The sequence below is a fragment of the Heterodontus francisci genome, chromosome 35 (genome assembly GCF_036365525.1).
Source record: "Heterodontus francisci isolate sHetFra1 chromosome 35, sHetFra1.hap1, whole genome shotgun sequence".
NCBI lineage: Eukaryota > Metazoa > Chordata > Chondrichthyes > Heterodontiformes > Heterodontidae > Heterodontus > Heterodontus francisci.
In genome coordinates this window covers 24,253,197-24,267,884 of record NC_090405.1, presented here as the reverse complement: position 1 = coordinate 24,267,884, position 14,688 = coordinate 24,253,197, and the positions used below count along the sequence as shown (strand labels likewise).

At 47.5% G+C, this 14,688-nt stretch overlaps 1 non-coding gene and 1 pseudogene across 1 annotated transcript; one reads left to right on the top strand and one right to left on the bottom strand.

The window, feature by feature from the left end:
* The window catches only part of LOC137350407 (histone H2A-like), a 171,001-nt pseudogene extending 167,829 nt beyond the window's left edge, over positions 1-3,172 (bottom strand).
* A 70-nt stretch (positions 3,173-3,242) lies between these two features.
* On the top strand, positions 3,243-3,325 carry trnal-cag (transfer RNA leucine (anticodon CAG)). Its single transcript has one exon. It is a non-coding gene; the product is annotated as a tRNA-Leu (tRNA).
* Positions 3,326-14,688: the final 11,363 nt, after the last annotated feature.

Genomic DNA, 14,688 nt, shown 5'->3' with positions numbered 1-14,688 from the left:
CCGGCAATTCCAGAGCAGGAAGGAATTGAAGTGATGGAAAATTTCAATTTTCAGGCAACAATTTTAAAACCTCTCATTTTATGTTCTGTTTTACTGTATTTACCGTCACAAAATCCTGACGCGATTTTAGGAATCGTTTTCATTTGTCAATCTGTTAACTGTAAGCGGCGGGAGGAAGGTCCGGTTCAGCAATTTAAAACGGGACAAATATCAGCTTCCTCTCTGTAAAAGGAACAAATTAGCGACGAACCGCTTCTCACAGGCTTCTCGGGGACTGACAGAAACGAGCGGTTTCTGATCTTTTCTCCTGAAAGAGGCGGATAATGCTGCAGGGAGCAATGAACTGCCCTTCACTTTCTGGCTGCTAATACACCCCTGACTTTAAACAGTTCAAACAGCGACTGATGCTTCTGTCGGAAAATGAGCAGATTCACCAGAATGATCCCGGTCCATCATGGCCAAAGACATCCAGCTGGCCCGCCGCATCCGCGGGGAACGCACCTAAAACCCAGCTTCAGTAACAAGTGTATCAAGGGCTCTTTTCAGAGCCACCAAATCAGCAAAGGAAAGAGCTGCCATCTCTGTTCATCATCAAACCCATTAGATTGGAGGGGCGGTCACATGGTTTCTGTTTTGTCACATCACTTTCCCGAAAGGCCTGTTGGACTGAGAGCTAATCTGGAATTTAGAAAGCAGCATTACCGGAGACTCATTGCTGCTCAGCACAATCTCAACCCCGCTCCTGGGATCCGTTAGCTGGCATTTGGGGAAAAGAAATGGATCCCAGTTTTATTTGGAAGGCATTAATGGAGCCGGGTCCGTTCACATGAGGGTTATTTACAAACATTACCCAATGAGTTCACTAATATTTGAATCCATTGGAGATCAGTACACAGGATATGTGAGGCAGCTCGGTCACTCTGACTGAAACCGCCAGTTCCCCGGGGCTGCAGACCCTGACACTGCGGGGAGAGAATCCCCGACTCTCTCCCGCCGCCGGGGGAAACAGACAGCTCTGTGTCCGGAGAATAGGGAGGGCCGGGGGGAAGGCACATATTAAAGCGCTGCAATGGACTCAGCTCCTGTGTGTGCACAACTCTCACTGATTCCGTCCTCTGGGAACAATGCGGTCGAAACAGATCAGGTTAGGAGAGAAACACACAGCCCGAGAATGGCCTCTTCCTTCCTGCATTTACTCTGTTCCGGGAGCAGATTCTCATTGAGAAGCGGCGCTCAGATCACCAGAGAGAAAAAAAAAACACAATTCAAACTGTCCAAATGAAAAACAGAGAATTAACCCGGACACTTCCATTATTAAATTAATTCATCAGCTCCGAACCAGTTCCCGTTAATGTACCGGGATAATCTCGGGATTTATAAAATCGAAGGCAGCGGGATTTATTAAATTGTTGATTCTGACACCCTGTAGTTCACTTCTTCACTTAACTGGAGGGGGAGATGTGTGAGCAGAGAAACAGAGCGAAATCCAGAGAGGGAACTGAAATCTTTTTTTTTATTTCCAAAATATACTTTATTCATAAAAATCTGTAAAAATTACATTGCCAAACAGTTTCCAAACAGCACCAAAAAATACAAACATTGCAAGGGAGATCAGTTTCCTTCAATACTGTCATGAGTTTCTTCCCAACCCTTCCGTTTCACAATTGTCATATCAATTACAGTTTTACATTTACAGCAATTGAGAATATTAACGATACAGTTCGAGGGGTTTCCCATGGATCCAGCCCCTCAGTCTAGCTTGGTGGGGGAACCTTACACTGTGGTCTTTCCCCATTGAGCCTTTGCTGCAGCTGCTCCAAGCTTTAGTGCGTCCCTCAGCACGTAGTCCTGGACCTTGGAATGTGCCAGTCTGCAACATTCGGTGGTGGACAACTCTTTGCGCTGGAAGACCAGCAAGTTTCGGGCAGACCAAAGGGCGTCTTTCACCGAATTGATAGTCCTCCAGCAGCAGTTGATGTTTGTCTCGGTGTGCGTCCCTGGGAACAGCCCGTAGAGCAAAGACTCCTGTGTTACAGAGCTGCTTGGGATGAACCTTGACAAAAACCACTGCATCTCTTTCCACACCTGCTTTGCAAAGGCACATTCCAGGAGGAGGTGTGCGACCGTCTCTTCCCCACCACAGCCAACGCGGGGGCACTGTGCGGAGGGGGCGAGACTTCGGGTGTGCATGAAGGATCTGACGGGGAGGGCCCTTCTCACCACCAGCCAAGCTACGTCTTGGTGCTTGTTTGAAAGTTCTGGTGATGAGGCATTCCGCCAAATGACTTTGACGGTCTGCTCGGGGAACCATCCGACAGGATCCACCGTTTCCTTTTCCCGTAGGGCCTTGAGGACATTCCGTGCAGACCACTGCCTGATGGACCGGTGGTCGAAGGTGTTTTCCCGCAGAAACTGCTCCACGAAGGATAGGTGGTACGGCACGGCCCAACTGCATGGTGCGTTCCGCGGCAATGTGACCAGGCCCATCCTTCGCAACACCGGGGACAGATAGAACCTCAGCACGTAGTGACACTTGGAGTTTGCGTACTGGGGATCTACACACAGCTTGATGCAGCCGCACACGAAGGTGGTCATCAGGATGAGGGCCACGTTGGGTACATTTTTCAACTGAAATCACACCTGGACAGATGTGTAACAGGTCAATCCACTGTGACAATAACTCCATCACTGACTCCCTCCTGACAGTAACCAGCCCTTTCACAGAGACTGTGGGTGGCTCTGAAAAGAGCCTTTGGGTTATTAGATGACATTTTGGCCGCTTTACTTTTTCTGGGAGCTCTGAGCGCTGGTTTTCTTGCGCAGCAGCACGGCCTGGATATTAGGTAGCACCCCGCCCTGAGCGATGGTCACTCCTCCCAGCAGCTTGTTGAGCTCCTCGTCGTTGCGGACGGCCAGCTGCAGGTGTCTGGGGATGATGCGGCTCTTCTTGTTGTCCCGGGCCGCGTTACTGGCCAGCTCGAGGATTTCAAGCGGTCAGATACTCGAGCACAGCAGCCAGATAGACCGGGGCTCCGGCACCCACACGCTCAGCATAGTTACCCTTTCTCAGGAGCCTGTGAACACGGCCCACCGGGAACTGCAGTCCAGCCCGGGAGGAGCGAGACTTGGCCTTGGCCCGAGCTTTCCCGCCGGTCTTTCCTCTTCCAGACATTTCCACAATCTCACAAATACTTTCACAAAGAATGAATAATTTCCTTAGCATTAATAATAGCCAGTCGGCGGTCAGGATGGCCGAGCGGTCTAAGGTGCTGCGTTCAGATCGCAGTTTACATTAGAGGCGTGGGTTCAAATCCCACTTCTGACAAGTTGTGTTTTGACTGAACTGGAGGCGTTTGGGAGCAGCATTGAAGAGCAAAGAGAAAGCAGGAAAGAACATGGACAAACAAAGTAACAATGGACCCAAAGATGTTGCATCAAAACATTAGAGTAAGAGGCAACGAAGCAAACAGCAGGGCATAGAAAAGATCAAAAATGTAACCTTTGTATCGGGGTGGAAGATGTTGCCAATATCCTTAATGAATACTTTACTGTTTTTCCCGAATGAGAGGGTGATGCAGATATTGTTATTAAGGAGGAGGAGTGTGAAGTATTGGACGAGATAACTTAAGGAGAGAGGAAGTATAAATGGGATGAGCATCCTTGAATGTGGATAAATCACCAGGACCAGATGAAATGTACCCCAGGCTGTTGAAAGAAGCCAGGGAAGAAATAGTGGAAGGTCTGACCATCATTTTCCAATCCCTCACTGCATACAGGTGTGGTGCCAGAGGATTGGAGGTCTTGTAACGTTGCAATAAAAGCAAAATACGAGGCAGATCAAGCATGGCTGATCCTTTCGAGTAGAGAAACAGGGCTGAACTCCCTGAACCAGTGCTACAGCTTTCAGAATAGAAGGAGCCTATACACACCTGATGGGTTCCACTTAAACAAAAGAGCTGGAGGTGTTGACAGTCAGAACAGATAAAATGTGGAGGAGTGTTTGAAGCAGATGCTGTGTGGTTACTGTAGTTGTACTATGGAGTTATTTCAAGGAGGTGATTCTGAATGTAATGGATCAACGTGGACCCGTCCAAGGCAAAGGTTCTAAGCTTCCCTGTGGTCCAGCCTGGTTGAATGGAACTGAAGCAAACAAATCATCCAGAAGTGGAAAAGAAATATAAGGCCATGAAAGCACAGAATTCAGATGGATGCAATACCAGATGGTATGGCAAGAGTGTAAAACAGCAACAGACTGGTGAATAAAACTTTCCCATTGAATAAGACAAGAGAAGAGAAGGGTAATAATGGTGTCAGAGGTGAGTTGTGACACTATTCACATTCCACCTTGATCTGAATAGGACTGTTGAAGGGAGTGATTGAGAAGAATAGAGGAGAAATGAAAAGAAAGGAGAAATAAACAAAAGGTCTTTTGATTTTAGAATGCTTGTGTTTGGAAATGACAGAATGTAAAGTGTGTGTGTCAGAAGATATAGAGCGAAGTTGGGTATGACAAGATCACAGGAAAGTTGTGCCCTGAGACAAGGTGTGTGTTGACAGGAAAGCTGCTTTCTTTTGCACAATATGTATTTTATTCATATAATTTGTGCAATTACATTGCAAAGCAGTTCAAATTTAATATTACATAAGGTACAATACAGATCAGTTTCCTTCAATAATGTACATGATGTATCTCACTATCCCTGCCTGCACAGGTTATATTTACAGTATTTACATTACACATCAAACATTCTCTGGTGCAAACAGCCCGAGGGGTTTTACACGGGTTCCAGCCCCTCACTGTACTATGGCCTACTAGGGCCTTAGACTGCAGCCTTTCCCCATTGAGTCTCCATGGTGGCTTCCCCAAGCTTTAATGCCATCCCACAGCACATAGTCTTGGACGTTGCAATGTGCCAGTCTGCAACACTCGGTCATGGACAGCTCTTTGCACTGGAATACCTGTCCCACGGCCGGGCTCGTTCTCAAGAGAGATCATTTCAAATGAACATTTCCTAAATCCGTGCTTTCTCTCTCGCAATAAAGAGAACAGGATGTCTGGCAGATTCAGTGTGAGACAATAACACTGCCGGGTAAAGGCCGCTTTCCAACTCCAATCTTAACATAGGAGATTCCCCAAACAGCTGCAGTAAGGTGCTGTAAACTGCTGGAAGCGGATGTGTGTGGAAATGGTGATGTTACTGAGGAGGTTTCTTGTTATAGAATGGACTGTGTTTTGGTGGGAATATTACTGAGTGTTAATTGCATCGGGACCATATTTAAAAGCTCCGGCTTTCTGGAAAGCCTTGACTATGAAGGCCGAGTCTGGAAGGGTTTGTGTGGAGAGCTGGGTTTCGGTTCTACTGTTAATAAAGGGTTTGAAATTGGCAGCCCGGAGGAAACTGGAGGTGGAGCTGAAAGATGAGGGGCCGTTCTCTCTCTGTCTGTCACTCTGGGTGTCTCCTCCATCTAGCTCTCTGTTTAATCTTCACTCGTGTCTCCTCCCCTCGCTGCTCTCACTCTGCCTTTCTCAGCCAGGTCCAGGTGGCCTGTATAAAAAGGAGCCTGACAGAATCAGTCTCTTTTATTGTGCACTGATTTGAGGAAAGAATCAACATGTCTGCCAGTAAACAAGAGTATGCTCCAGGCTGGCAGCATGTTAGAATCCATGAGGAAAGGCATCAGCACCCTCATCGACAAGCAGAAGGGGGAGAGGACAGAAATCAGAAATTGGTGGCCCAATTTCTGCTTAATGCTGACTGCAAGATTCTGTCAAAAGACGTAGCCAGTTGATTCAAGTCTGCTCTGGAGTTGGTGATTCACCCTGATCAGACCTATACTATACCAGGCAGGACAATCTCTGATAGCATTGCGCTACTCAGGGATATGATCACCTATGTACGGGACAGGAGGGTGGACACCTGCCTCATCAGCCTGGACCAGGAGAAGGCTTTTGACAGGATATCACACACCTACATGATGGATGTGCATTCCAAAATGGGGTTTGGGGAGGGAATCTGCAATTGGATCAAACTACTCAGCACAAACATCAGTAGTGCAGTCTCAATCAATGGGTGGGAATCAGAAAGTTTCCCGATCCAATCTGGAGTCAGACAGGGCTGTCCTCTCTCCCCTGTCTTTGTTTGCAGTATTGAACCCTTTGCTGAGTCTATTAGGAAGAATGCGAGCATCAGAGGGGTGACAATCCCAGGCAGCGGAGGCACTCAGGTTAAAACCTCCCTGTACATGGATGACGTCGCCGTTTTATGCTCGGATCCACTGTCTGTGCGCAGAGTGATGAGCATCTGCGACCAGCTCGAACTAGCCTTGGGAGCCAATGTTAAACACGGCAAGAGCGAGGCCATGTTCTTTGGGAACTCGGCTGACCGATCCTTTGTCCCCTTCACCGTTAGGTCAGACTACCTGAAGGTGCTGGGGATATGGTTTGGAAGGGCTGGGACGTGCACCAAAACCTGGAAGGAGCGAGTAGCCAGGGTACAACATAAGCTGAGCATGTGGGAGCAGCGATCTCTCTCCATTATGGGTAAGAACCTGGTCATCAGGTGCAAGGCGCTCACATTGCTGTACGTGGTGCAGGTCTGGCCCATACCGCATTCCTGCGCTGTGGCGATCACCTGAGCCATTTTCCGCTTCATCTGGGGATCCAAAATGATCCGAGTCCGGAGGGACACGATGTTCAAACCTCTGGATAAGGGCGGGAAAAATGTACCCAACGTCGCCTTCATCCTTATGGCTACCTTTGTGTGCGGCTGCATCAAGCTGTGTGTAGATCCCCAGTTTGCAAACTTCAAGTGTCACTACGTGCTGTGGTTCTATCTGTCCCCGGTGTTGCAAAGGATGGGCTGGTCATATTGCCGCGGAATGCTCCATCCAGTTGGACTGTGCCGTACTGCCTATCCTTCATGGAAAAGTTTCTGTGGAAAAACACCTTTGACCACCAATCCATCAGGCAGTGGTCTGCACGGAATATCCGCAAGGCCTGACGGGAAAAGGAGATGGTGGATCCTGTCGGATGGTCCCCTGAGCAGAAGTCCAAAGTCATTTGGCAGAATGCCTCATCACCAGAACTTTCAAACAAGCACCAAGATGTAGCCTGGCTGATGGTGAGAAGAGCCCTCCCTGTCAGATCCTTCCTGCACACCCGAAGTCTCACCCCATCCACACGCAGCCCTCGAGGTGGCTGTGGTGGAAAAGAGACGTTGCCCACCTCTTTCTGGAATGTGTCTTTGCAAAGCAGGTGTGGAAAGAGATGCAGTGGTTTTTGTTGAGGTTCATCCCAAGCAGCTCTGTTGCACAGGAGTCTGTGCTCTACGGGCTGTTCCCAGGGACGCACACCGAGATAAACATCAACTGCTGCTGGAAGACTATCAATTCGTTGAAAGACGCTCTTTGGTCTGCCCGAAACTTGCTGGTCTTCCAGCGCAAAGAGTTGTCCATGACCGAATGTTGCGGACTGGCACATTCCAAGGACTACGTGCTGAGGGACGCACTAAAGCTTGGGGCAGCCGCAGCAAAGGCTCAATGGGGAAAGACCACTGTGTAAGGTCCCCCCACCAAGCTGAACTGAGGGGCTGGATCCATGGGAAACCACTCGAACTGTAGCCAGAAAATATTTGTTTGCTGTAAAATGTACATGGCATGACAATGAAATGGAAGGGTTGTGAGGCAACTCACTCCTGTATTGAAGGAAACTGATCTCCTTTGCACTCTTTGTATTGTTTGCCTTGGTGCTTTTTGGAACTGTTTTGTGATGTATTTTTTTTTTTACAGATTTTTATGAATAAAGTATATTTTGGAAATTAATAAAAGAAAGTCTGGCAGAGGTAAAGGAGGGAAAGGACTGGGCAAAGGCGGAGCAAAGCTGCACCGCAAAGTGCTTCCTGATAATATCCAGGGCATCACCAAACCAGCAATCCGCCGCCTGGCTCACCGTGGCGGGGTCAAGCGGATCTCGGGTTTGATCGATGAGGAGACTCGCGGGGTGTTGAAAGTTTTCCTGGAGAATGTGATCAGGGATGCGGTCACTTACACTGAACACGCCAAGCGCAAGACGGTCACTGCCATGGATGTGGTGTACGCTCTGAAACGGCAGGGCCGCACTCTCGACGAATTCAGCGGCTGAACAACTCGACCCTTTCCAGCAAACACAACAAAGGCTCTTCTAAGAGCCACCCACCGCCTCACAGAGAGAGCAGTGACCTGGAAACGGGAGCTGGGATAGGCTGTTTAGAAATGTCTGGAATAAATCTGTGCTGTGTTCGGGTATAAAACTGGAATCCCCAAATTTGACATTTCATTTGTAGCAAGGACGTGCAGTGGATTTGATTTTCGAAACGGGCTGTGTAAACAGTGCCTGAGGCTCCACATTTAGTTATTTCCCCCGTCCACACATACCCTCAGTGAAAAGCCACATCACTCCTCCAGAATCACTCATTGTTTTCATAGAATTTCAAAATGATTTCGCTGCCATGAGGGAATCCGGGAGTTTTGCAGCAGCCGTTAAATCGGTCACTGGAACCAGACCCACTTGTGATGTTATTTCCCCCGAGACGGTGTTTCCTGCACTGAAACTGACAGGGTTTGTGAAACTGATCAGTTTCAGCTCAGTCATTCAGGGACCTGGAATTCCCGCAGTTTGAGCCCGCGCTATCCAGAGCCCACTTCTGATTGGTCACCCTCTTCCCATTCGCATGTCTTAACCAATTGCCGAGCCTCGAATTAGAAAATACAGCAAATCATTGGCTTAAATTGTCGTCCTGGCAGAAAGGTTGAATTCAAAAAAGCTGCCAATTTCAGTGTTGGGCAGAATCGAATTCCTCAACGAATCTCAATAACGAATTGGCAGCACATTTTATACTTTCCCCGATTTTCCTTTCCATCGATTGGGGTGCTAATTCATTCGGGTGCGTTTGCTAATACTAACTGTAATCCTCAGATCCATTTAACATTTCAGTAATCCTATTAAATACAAAAGGAATTTTATGATTGAATTTCCATTGGAAGATAGTGAATTAGTACCCCGATCGATGGAAAGGAAAATCGGGCAGAGGATAAAATGTGCTGCCAATTCGTTATTGTGATTTGTTTATATAACTGACCAGGACTGACTTCACCCGAACGCAGCTACTAGCTCCCACCTCACTGACCGCTCTCCCCCCTCTGCAACTCGCTTTCTCCCCCTCCTCCCTACTGGCGAAATTCCGCACTCTGGCTGTTCGCTCTCCGCACCCCCACCCCCCACCCTGTCCCAGCCCAGCCCACAGCTGCTAGCTCTGGCCGTGACACTCGCTCCCACATTTCTTCACCAGGCGCCACCTGTAGAAGCAGGAGGGCCTCAAGGGGTGACGGGGCGACGTAGGAGTGAGTGGCTGAGAGGAGGGAAGCGGCACGGCCTGGAGCGAGTGGCCAGAGAGTGGGGTGGTACGAAGCGAGGAACAACTGGCCAGGGGAGTGGGGGGATGGGGGAGCAGCGAGGTCTGGAGCGAGCGGCTGAGGGGGGGAATCGTCGAGGCCTGGAGTGAGTTGCCGAGGTGGGAGAGCTACAGCTTCAAAATCTCCCATTCAGCCACTTCCTCCAGCCAAGTGGTGGGGGGATGGGGTGGCTAGATACCCAATGACGCTTTGTCACACATGCACGAAGATGGATTTGTTGCGGAAATGTGATGACGTTGGCGATGCAAAATGACATCATCCCGTGCACGCGCCACTCAATCCTGGCAAGATGTCAAAAATCACTGTGATTTTTTTGGTCTTTTCAGTGCACTCCTCTTTCTTCAGTTGCCTCTTACCTTAATGTATTGAAGAAACATCTTTGGGTCCATTTTCATTTTCCTTGTCAATATTCTTCTATGCTTTCCCTTCACCGCTGCTCCCAAATCCCTCCAGTTCAGTCAAAACACAACTTGGTAGATTTGGGATTTGAACACACGCCTCCAGAAAACACTACGACCTGAACACAGCCCCTTAGACCACTCAGCCATCCTGACTGTTTTAAGCTTATGACAAAAGCTGAGAAATTATCCATTCTTTGTGAAAGTATTTGTGAGATTGTGGAAATGTCTGGAAGAGGAAAGACCAGCAGGAAAGCTCGGTCCAAGGCCAAGTCTCGCTCCTCCCAGGCTGGACTGCAGTTCCCGGTGGGCCGTGTTCACAGGCTCCTGAGAAAGGGCAACTATGCTGAGCGTGTGGGTGCTGGAGCCCCGGTCTATCTTGCTGCTGTGCTCGAGTACCTGACCGCTTAAATCCTCGAGCTGGCCGGTAACGCGGCCCGGGACAACAAGAAGACCCGCATCATCCCCAGACACCTGCAGCTGGCCGTCCGCAACAACGAGGAGCTCAACAAGCTGCTGGGAGGGGTGACCATCGCTCAGGGCGGGGTGCTGCCTAATATCCAGGCCGTGCTGCTGTCCAAGAAAACCAGCGCTCAGAGCTCCCAGAAAAAGTAAAGCGGCCAAAATGACATCTAATAAACCAAAGGCTCTTTTCAGAGCCACCCACAGTCTCTGTGAAAGGGCTGGTTACTGTCAGGAGGGAGTCAGAGATGGAGTTATTGTAACAGTGGATTGACCTGTTGCACATCTGTCCAGCTGTGTTTTCATTTCGCTCTGTTTTTCTGCTCACACATCTCCCCCTCGAGTTAATTGCAGAACTGAACTACAGGGTGCAGAATCAACAATTCCCAGGATCGGGGGTGAGATTGTGCTGAGCAGCAATGAGCCTCCAGTAATGCTGCTTTCTAAATTCCAGATCAGCTCTCAGTCCAACAGGCCTTTCATATTTTAAATATCACAACAGAGCTGAGCGGGGGTGAGCGCAGCCTCAGCTGCACCGAGTCTCAGGGGCTCTCAGGACCCCAATCAGAGCCACCAGGCCTGGCGGACGTGCAGCGAGGACCCCGGGGGAGGGAGGGTGCACCATTAAAGTGATGGTGCAGCACCTCCCCCATCTTCGCCGCCACTTCCCGGTTTCTTCTCCCGTTTATCTCAACATTAAGAAGACGCTTTTGCTCTGGACTACACTGGTTATAAAGTAAGACCCAACTTTGTCTCTGAAAGTGATGAACAGCAGCAACAACAGCTGAATCCAACCCCTGCAGTTACATGTGAACTTGCTGATGTTGCAGCAGATTGAATGACTGAGTGAATCCCTTCCCACACACATGGCAGGGGAACGGCCTCTCCCCAGAGTGAATGTGTTGGTGTTTCAGCAGATCATTACTGCTTTTCAAGCTCTTCTCACAGTCAGGACATTGAAAAGGTCTCTGATCAGTGTGAACAAGTTGATGTTCAGTGAGGTTGGATGACTGAGTGAACCCCTTCCCACACACGGAGCAGGTGAATGATCTCTCCCCAGTGTGAACTCACTGGTGTTTCAGCAGGTTGACTCTGGCTGGGTTCAGTTCTACACTCACTGGTTCCTCTCTCTCTCCTCCCCTGAAGGTGCTGATTCTGACTGTATGTACATGCTCTCTCCCCCTCCGACCCTCCCTGTCCAATGTAGTATCTCCAGTTTTGGTGATGTGCTCTCCCTGACCTGTCTCCATTTCTCCTTCTTATACAGACTTGCCCTGACTGTCACTATTTCATAGAATCATACAGCACAGAAGGAGGCCAATCGGTCTTTTGTGCCTGTGCTGAATCTGTGAAAAAAATGATGCAATTAGTCCAACCCCCTGCCTATTTCCCCATAGTCCTGGAGAAATTCACTTTGAAATATTTGTCCAATTCCTTTATGAAAGTTATAATTAAATCTGTTTCCACCACCCTGTCAGACAATTCATTCCAAATCCGAATCAGTTACTTCTTAAATGTTGTGAGGGTTCCGGCCTCTACCACCTCTTCAGGGAGTGCGTTCCAGATTCCAACCACCCTCTGGGTAAAATTTTTTTCCTCAAATCCCATCTAAACCTCCTGCCCCTTACCTTAAATCTATGCCACCTGGTTATTGACCCCTCCGCTAAGGTAAAACGTTTCTTCCTATCTAACCCATCAATGCCCCTCATAATTTTGTAAACCTCAATCTTATCTCCCCTCAGCCTTCTCTGCTCTAAGGAAAACAACGCTAGCCTTTTCAGTCTCTCTTCATAGCTGAAATGCTCCAGCCCAGGCAACATCCTGGTGACTCTCTTCTGTACCCTCTCCAGTGCAATCACATCCTTCCTATAGTGTGGTGCCCAGAACAGTACACAGTACTCCAGCTGTGGCCTAACTAGCATTTTATACAGCTCCGTCATAACCTCCCTGCTCTTATATTCTCTGCCTCGGATGATCTATATTGGCCTGTAATCTAAGGCTTTCCTCCTCACTATTTACGACACCACCAATTTTCGTGTCATGTGTGAGAAAGGGTTTGATTCTATCCCTATCAGTATCCGTTACATGCATGTGTTTTTAATCTGCACCCCCTCTATTTTATTCTCTGTACTTGTCAGCCTCTTGTAGGTGAGTCTGTGTTTTGCTCTTTATCTCTCAGTCTTCGAAGTATGAGCCTGGGTTTGTACCTAATTTTCTTTGTACCTTGCAGTATGGATATTGAAGAGAGGTTTTTACACATTAACTGCCAAATCCTGATAAGTGATTTTTGGGTTTCACACAGTATCTGTCAGTTTCTTGTCTAGGACTGTTGGTTTTACTCTGTCCCTGGCATTTGCTGGTTTGTTAGTGTGGGGTTTACACTGTACCTGTCAGTTTCTCATATGTGAGTGTTGGTTTCACTTTGTATAGAATCATAGATCACAGAATACTTACAGCACAAAAGGAGGGATTCAGCTCATCGTGCTTGTGCTGCCTCTCTGCACAAGCAACTCAGCTCATGCCACATCCTCATGTATTCCATGAAAACCTGATTTTTTTTTCCCTTCAGATAATTATCATATATCCTTTTGAAAGCTATGGTTGAATCTTCCTCCGTCACACTCTCAGGCAGTACATATCAGATCTTAACCACTTGCTGCATAAAAAAGGTTTTTCCTCATGTTGCCTTTGGTTCTTTTCCCATTCACCTTAAATCGGTGTCCTCTGCTTACTCAGCCATGAGTAATATTTCCCATTGCTTTCACAGTACTGATGAATTGTGAGGTGGGAGACAGCCAGAAGTCCCACTGAGCCGCACTGACTCCCAGCTGAAAAAGAAATGAGGTAAAGTTCAATCTTTCACAGCGAGATGCTGCAGAGAGTTAAGAGTCCCGAATGAAAGAGAGCGTTTCTCATACTGTTGTTGAATTTCATTTCAAACACTCCTTGTACTCTCCGCTAATGAAGCCTAAAAAGTGGAAAAACTAAATGGCGCTCAAACTCACAACCCTGAGATTAAAAGTCCCATGATCGACAGACTGAACTGAATATGTCACTTCTACTGTACCTCTGTTTGGATGGATGCAACTGTATGCTCCAATGCAAGGGCAGCTTTCAAATCCTCCCATGGGTCCACACGTCAGACTAAGTTCCATGTTGTAAACTCAAGCAAAGGAAATCTGCTCACTTCCAAAACTATCAGCAAATTGAAGCTGATTACGATCAACATCATCAGAGGTCAGAACTACCTGGTGAAAGAAGACACCCTGAAGAAGGATCCACAATTATTCAAAGGCATCGACAAAGTGAAAAATAAGAAAATCGATGAGTCAATCCAAGCTAAACAGAAACACTGAAGAATTCCATTCCAGACCAGAACACAATTAGAGGCATTTTTTGTATTCAAAGCTGGGCATTAGTATTTAATAGTTGATATATAATTTTGAATATATTTGAATTTCTTTATTCATTTGGCACTGCTGAACATGAAGCAGTCTTAAATCATTTAATTTTTTTTTTTTAAATCTGACCTACCAGATTAAAATATTAGATCAAGGGAGAAATTTCAAAGATTACTGGACCAGTAATCCAGAGGCCTGGACTCAAGATCCAGTGACAGCCAGGACGTCAAGGCGGGAAACACTCCGCACTAGTCTGCAGTGAGCGATTCCATCGAAGGTAGAGCACAATCTCTTTAATATAAGAATGTATATTTTATAATAATTAATCACTCAAGACCTTCCTGGTCTCTGCATCTCAGCTGCTCTCTGGATAAACTTGCAGAAAGTATTTCAACCTGTAAAGCAGGAGTCTAGGGAATGTATAATGATATTTTCTAGCCTTCGGGCAATATTTTAATCAATACAGTGTGGGACAACCTGTCTGGGCACAACTCCATGAGTTTCTCTTGAACTAGTGACCTCACAATCACTAACTTCTATGGTAACAATCTTCAGCTCATCACCTCCGGTACGTAGCTCTAATCTTAATGTACATTTAAACAACCTTTCAAGTCCAGTTACAGTTTTTGTTGCTTACCTGCACAAGCTTAAAAAGTGAAAAACGGAAGCAAGTTTAACTGAACATTCTGGTGGTCAGTTCGGGCATGGGAAAAAAATGAAAGGACTCGGACCAGGTCGGATGCGGTGCTGTCAGGCTTGGGTCGGGTTTCATTTGCTGACCCGAGCAGGCCTTTAGTTACTGTTGCAACCTTATATTCCCACTTGACAATCTGTATATTTTGTTCATTTCAATTTTGTCGACAAGCTCTTTGAATCCAGTTCCCCGGTCCTCAAGCAGGCTCAGTTTGGAAATCGATTTCGCTTTCTGGAAGGCTGAAAGCAATCGATGACCTGAAACTAAAAATGGCAACAGAGAA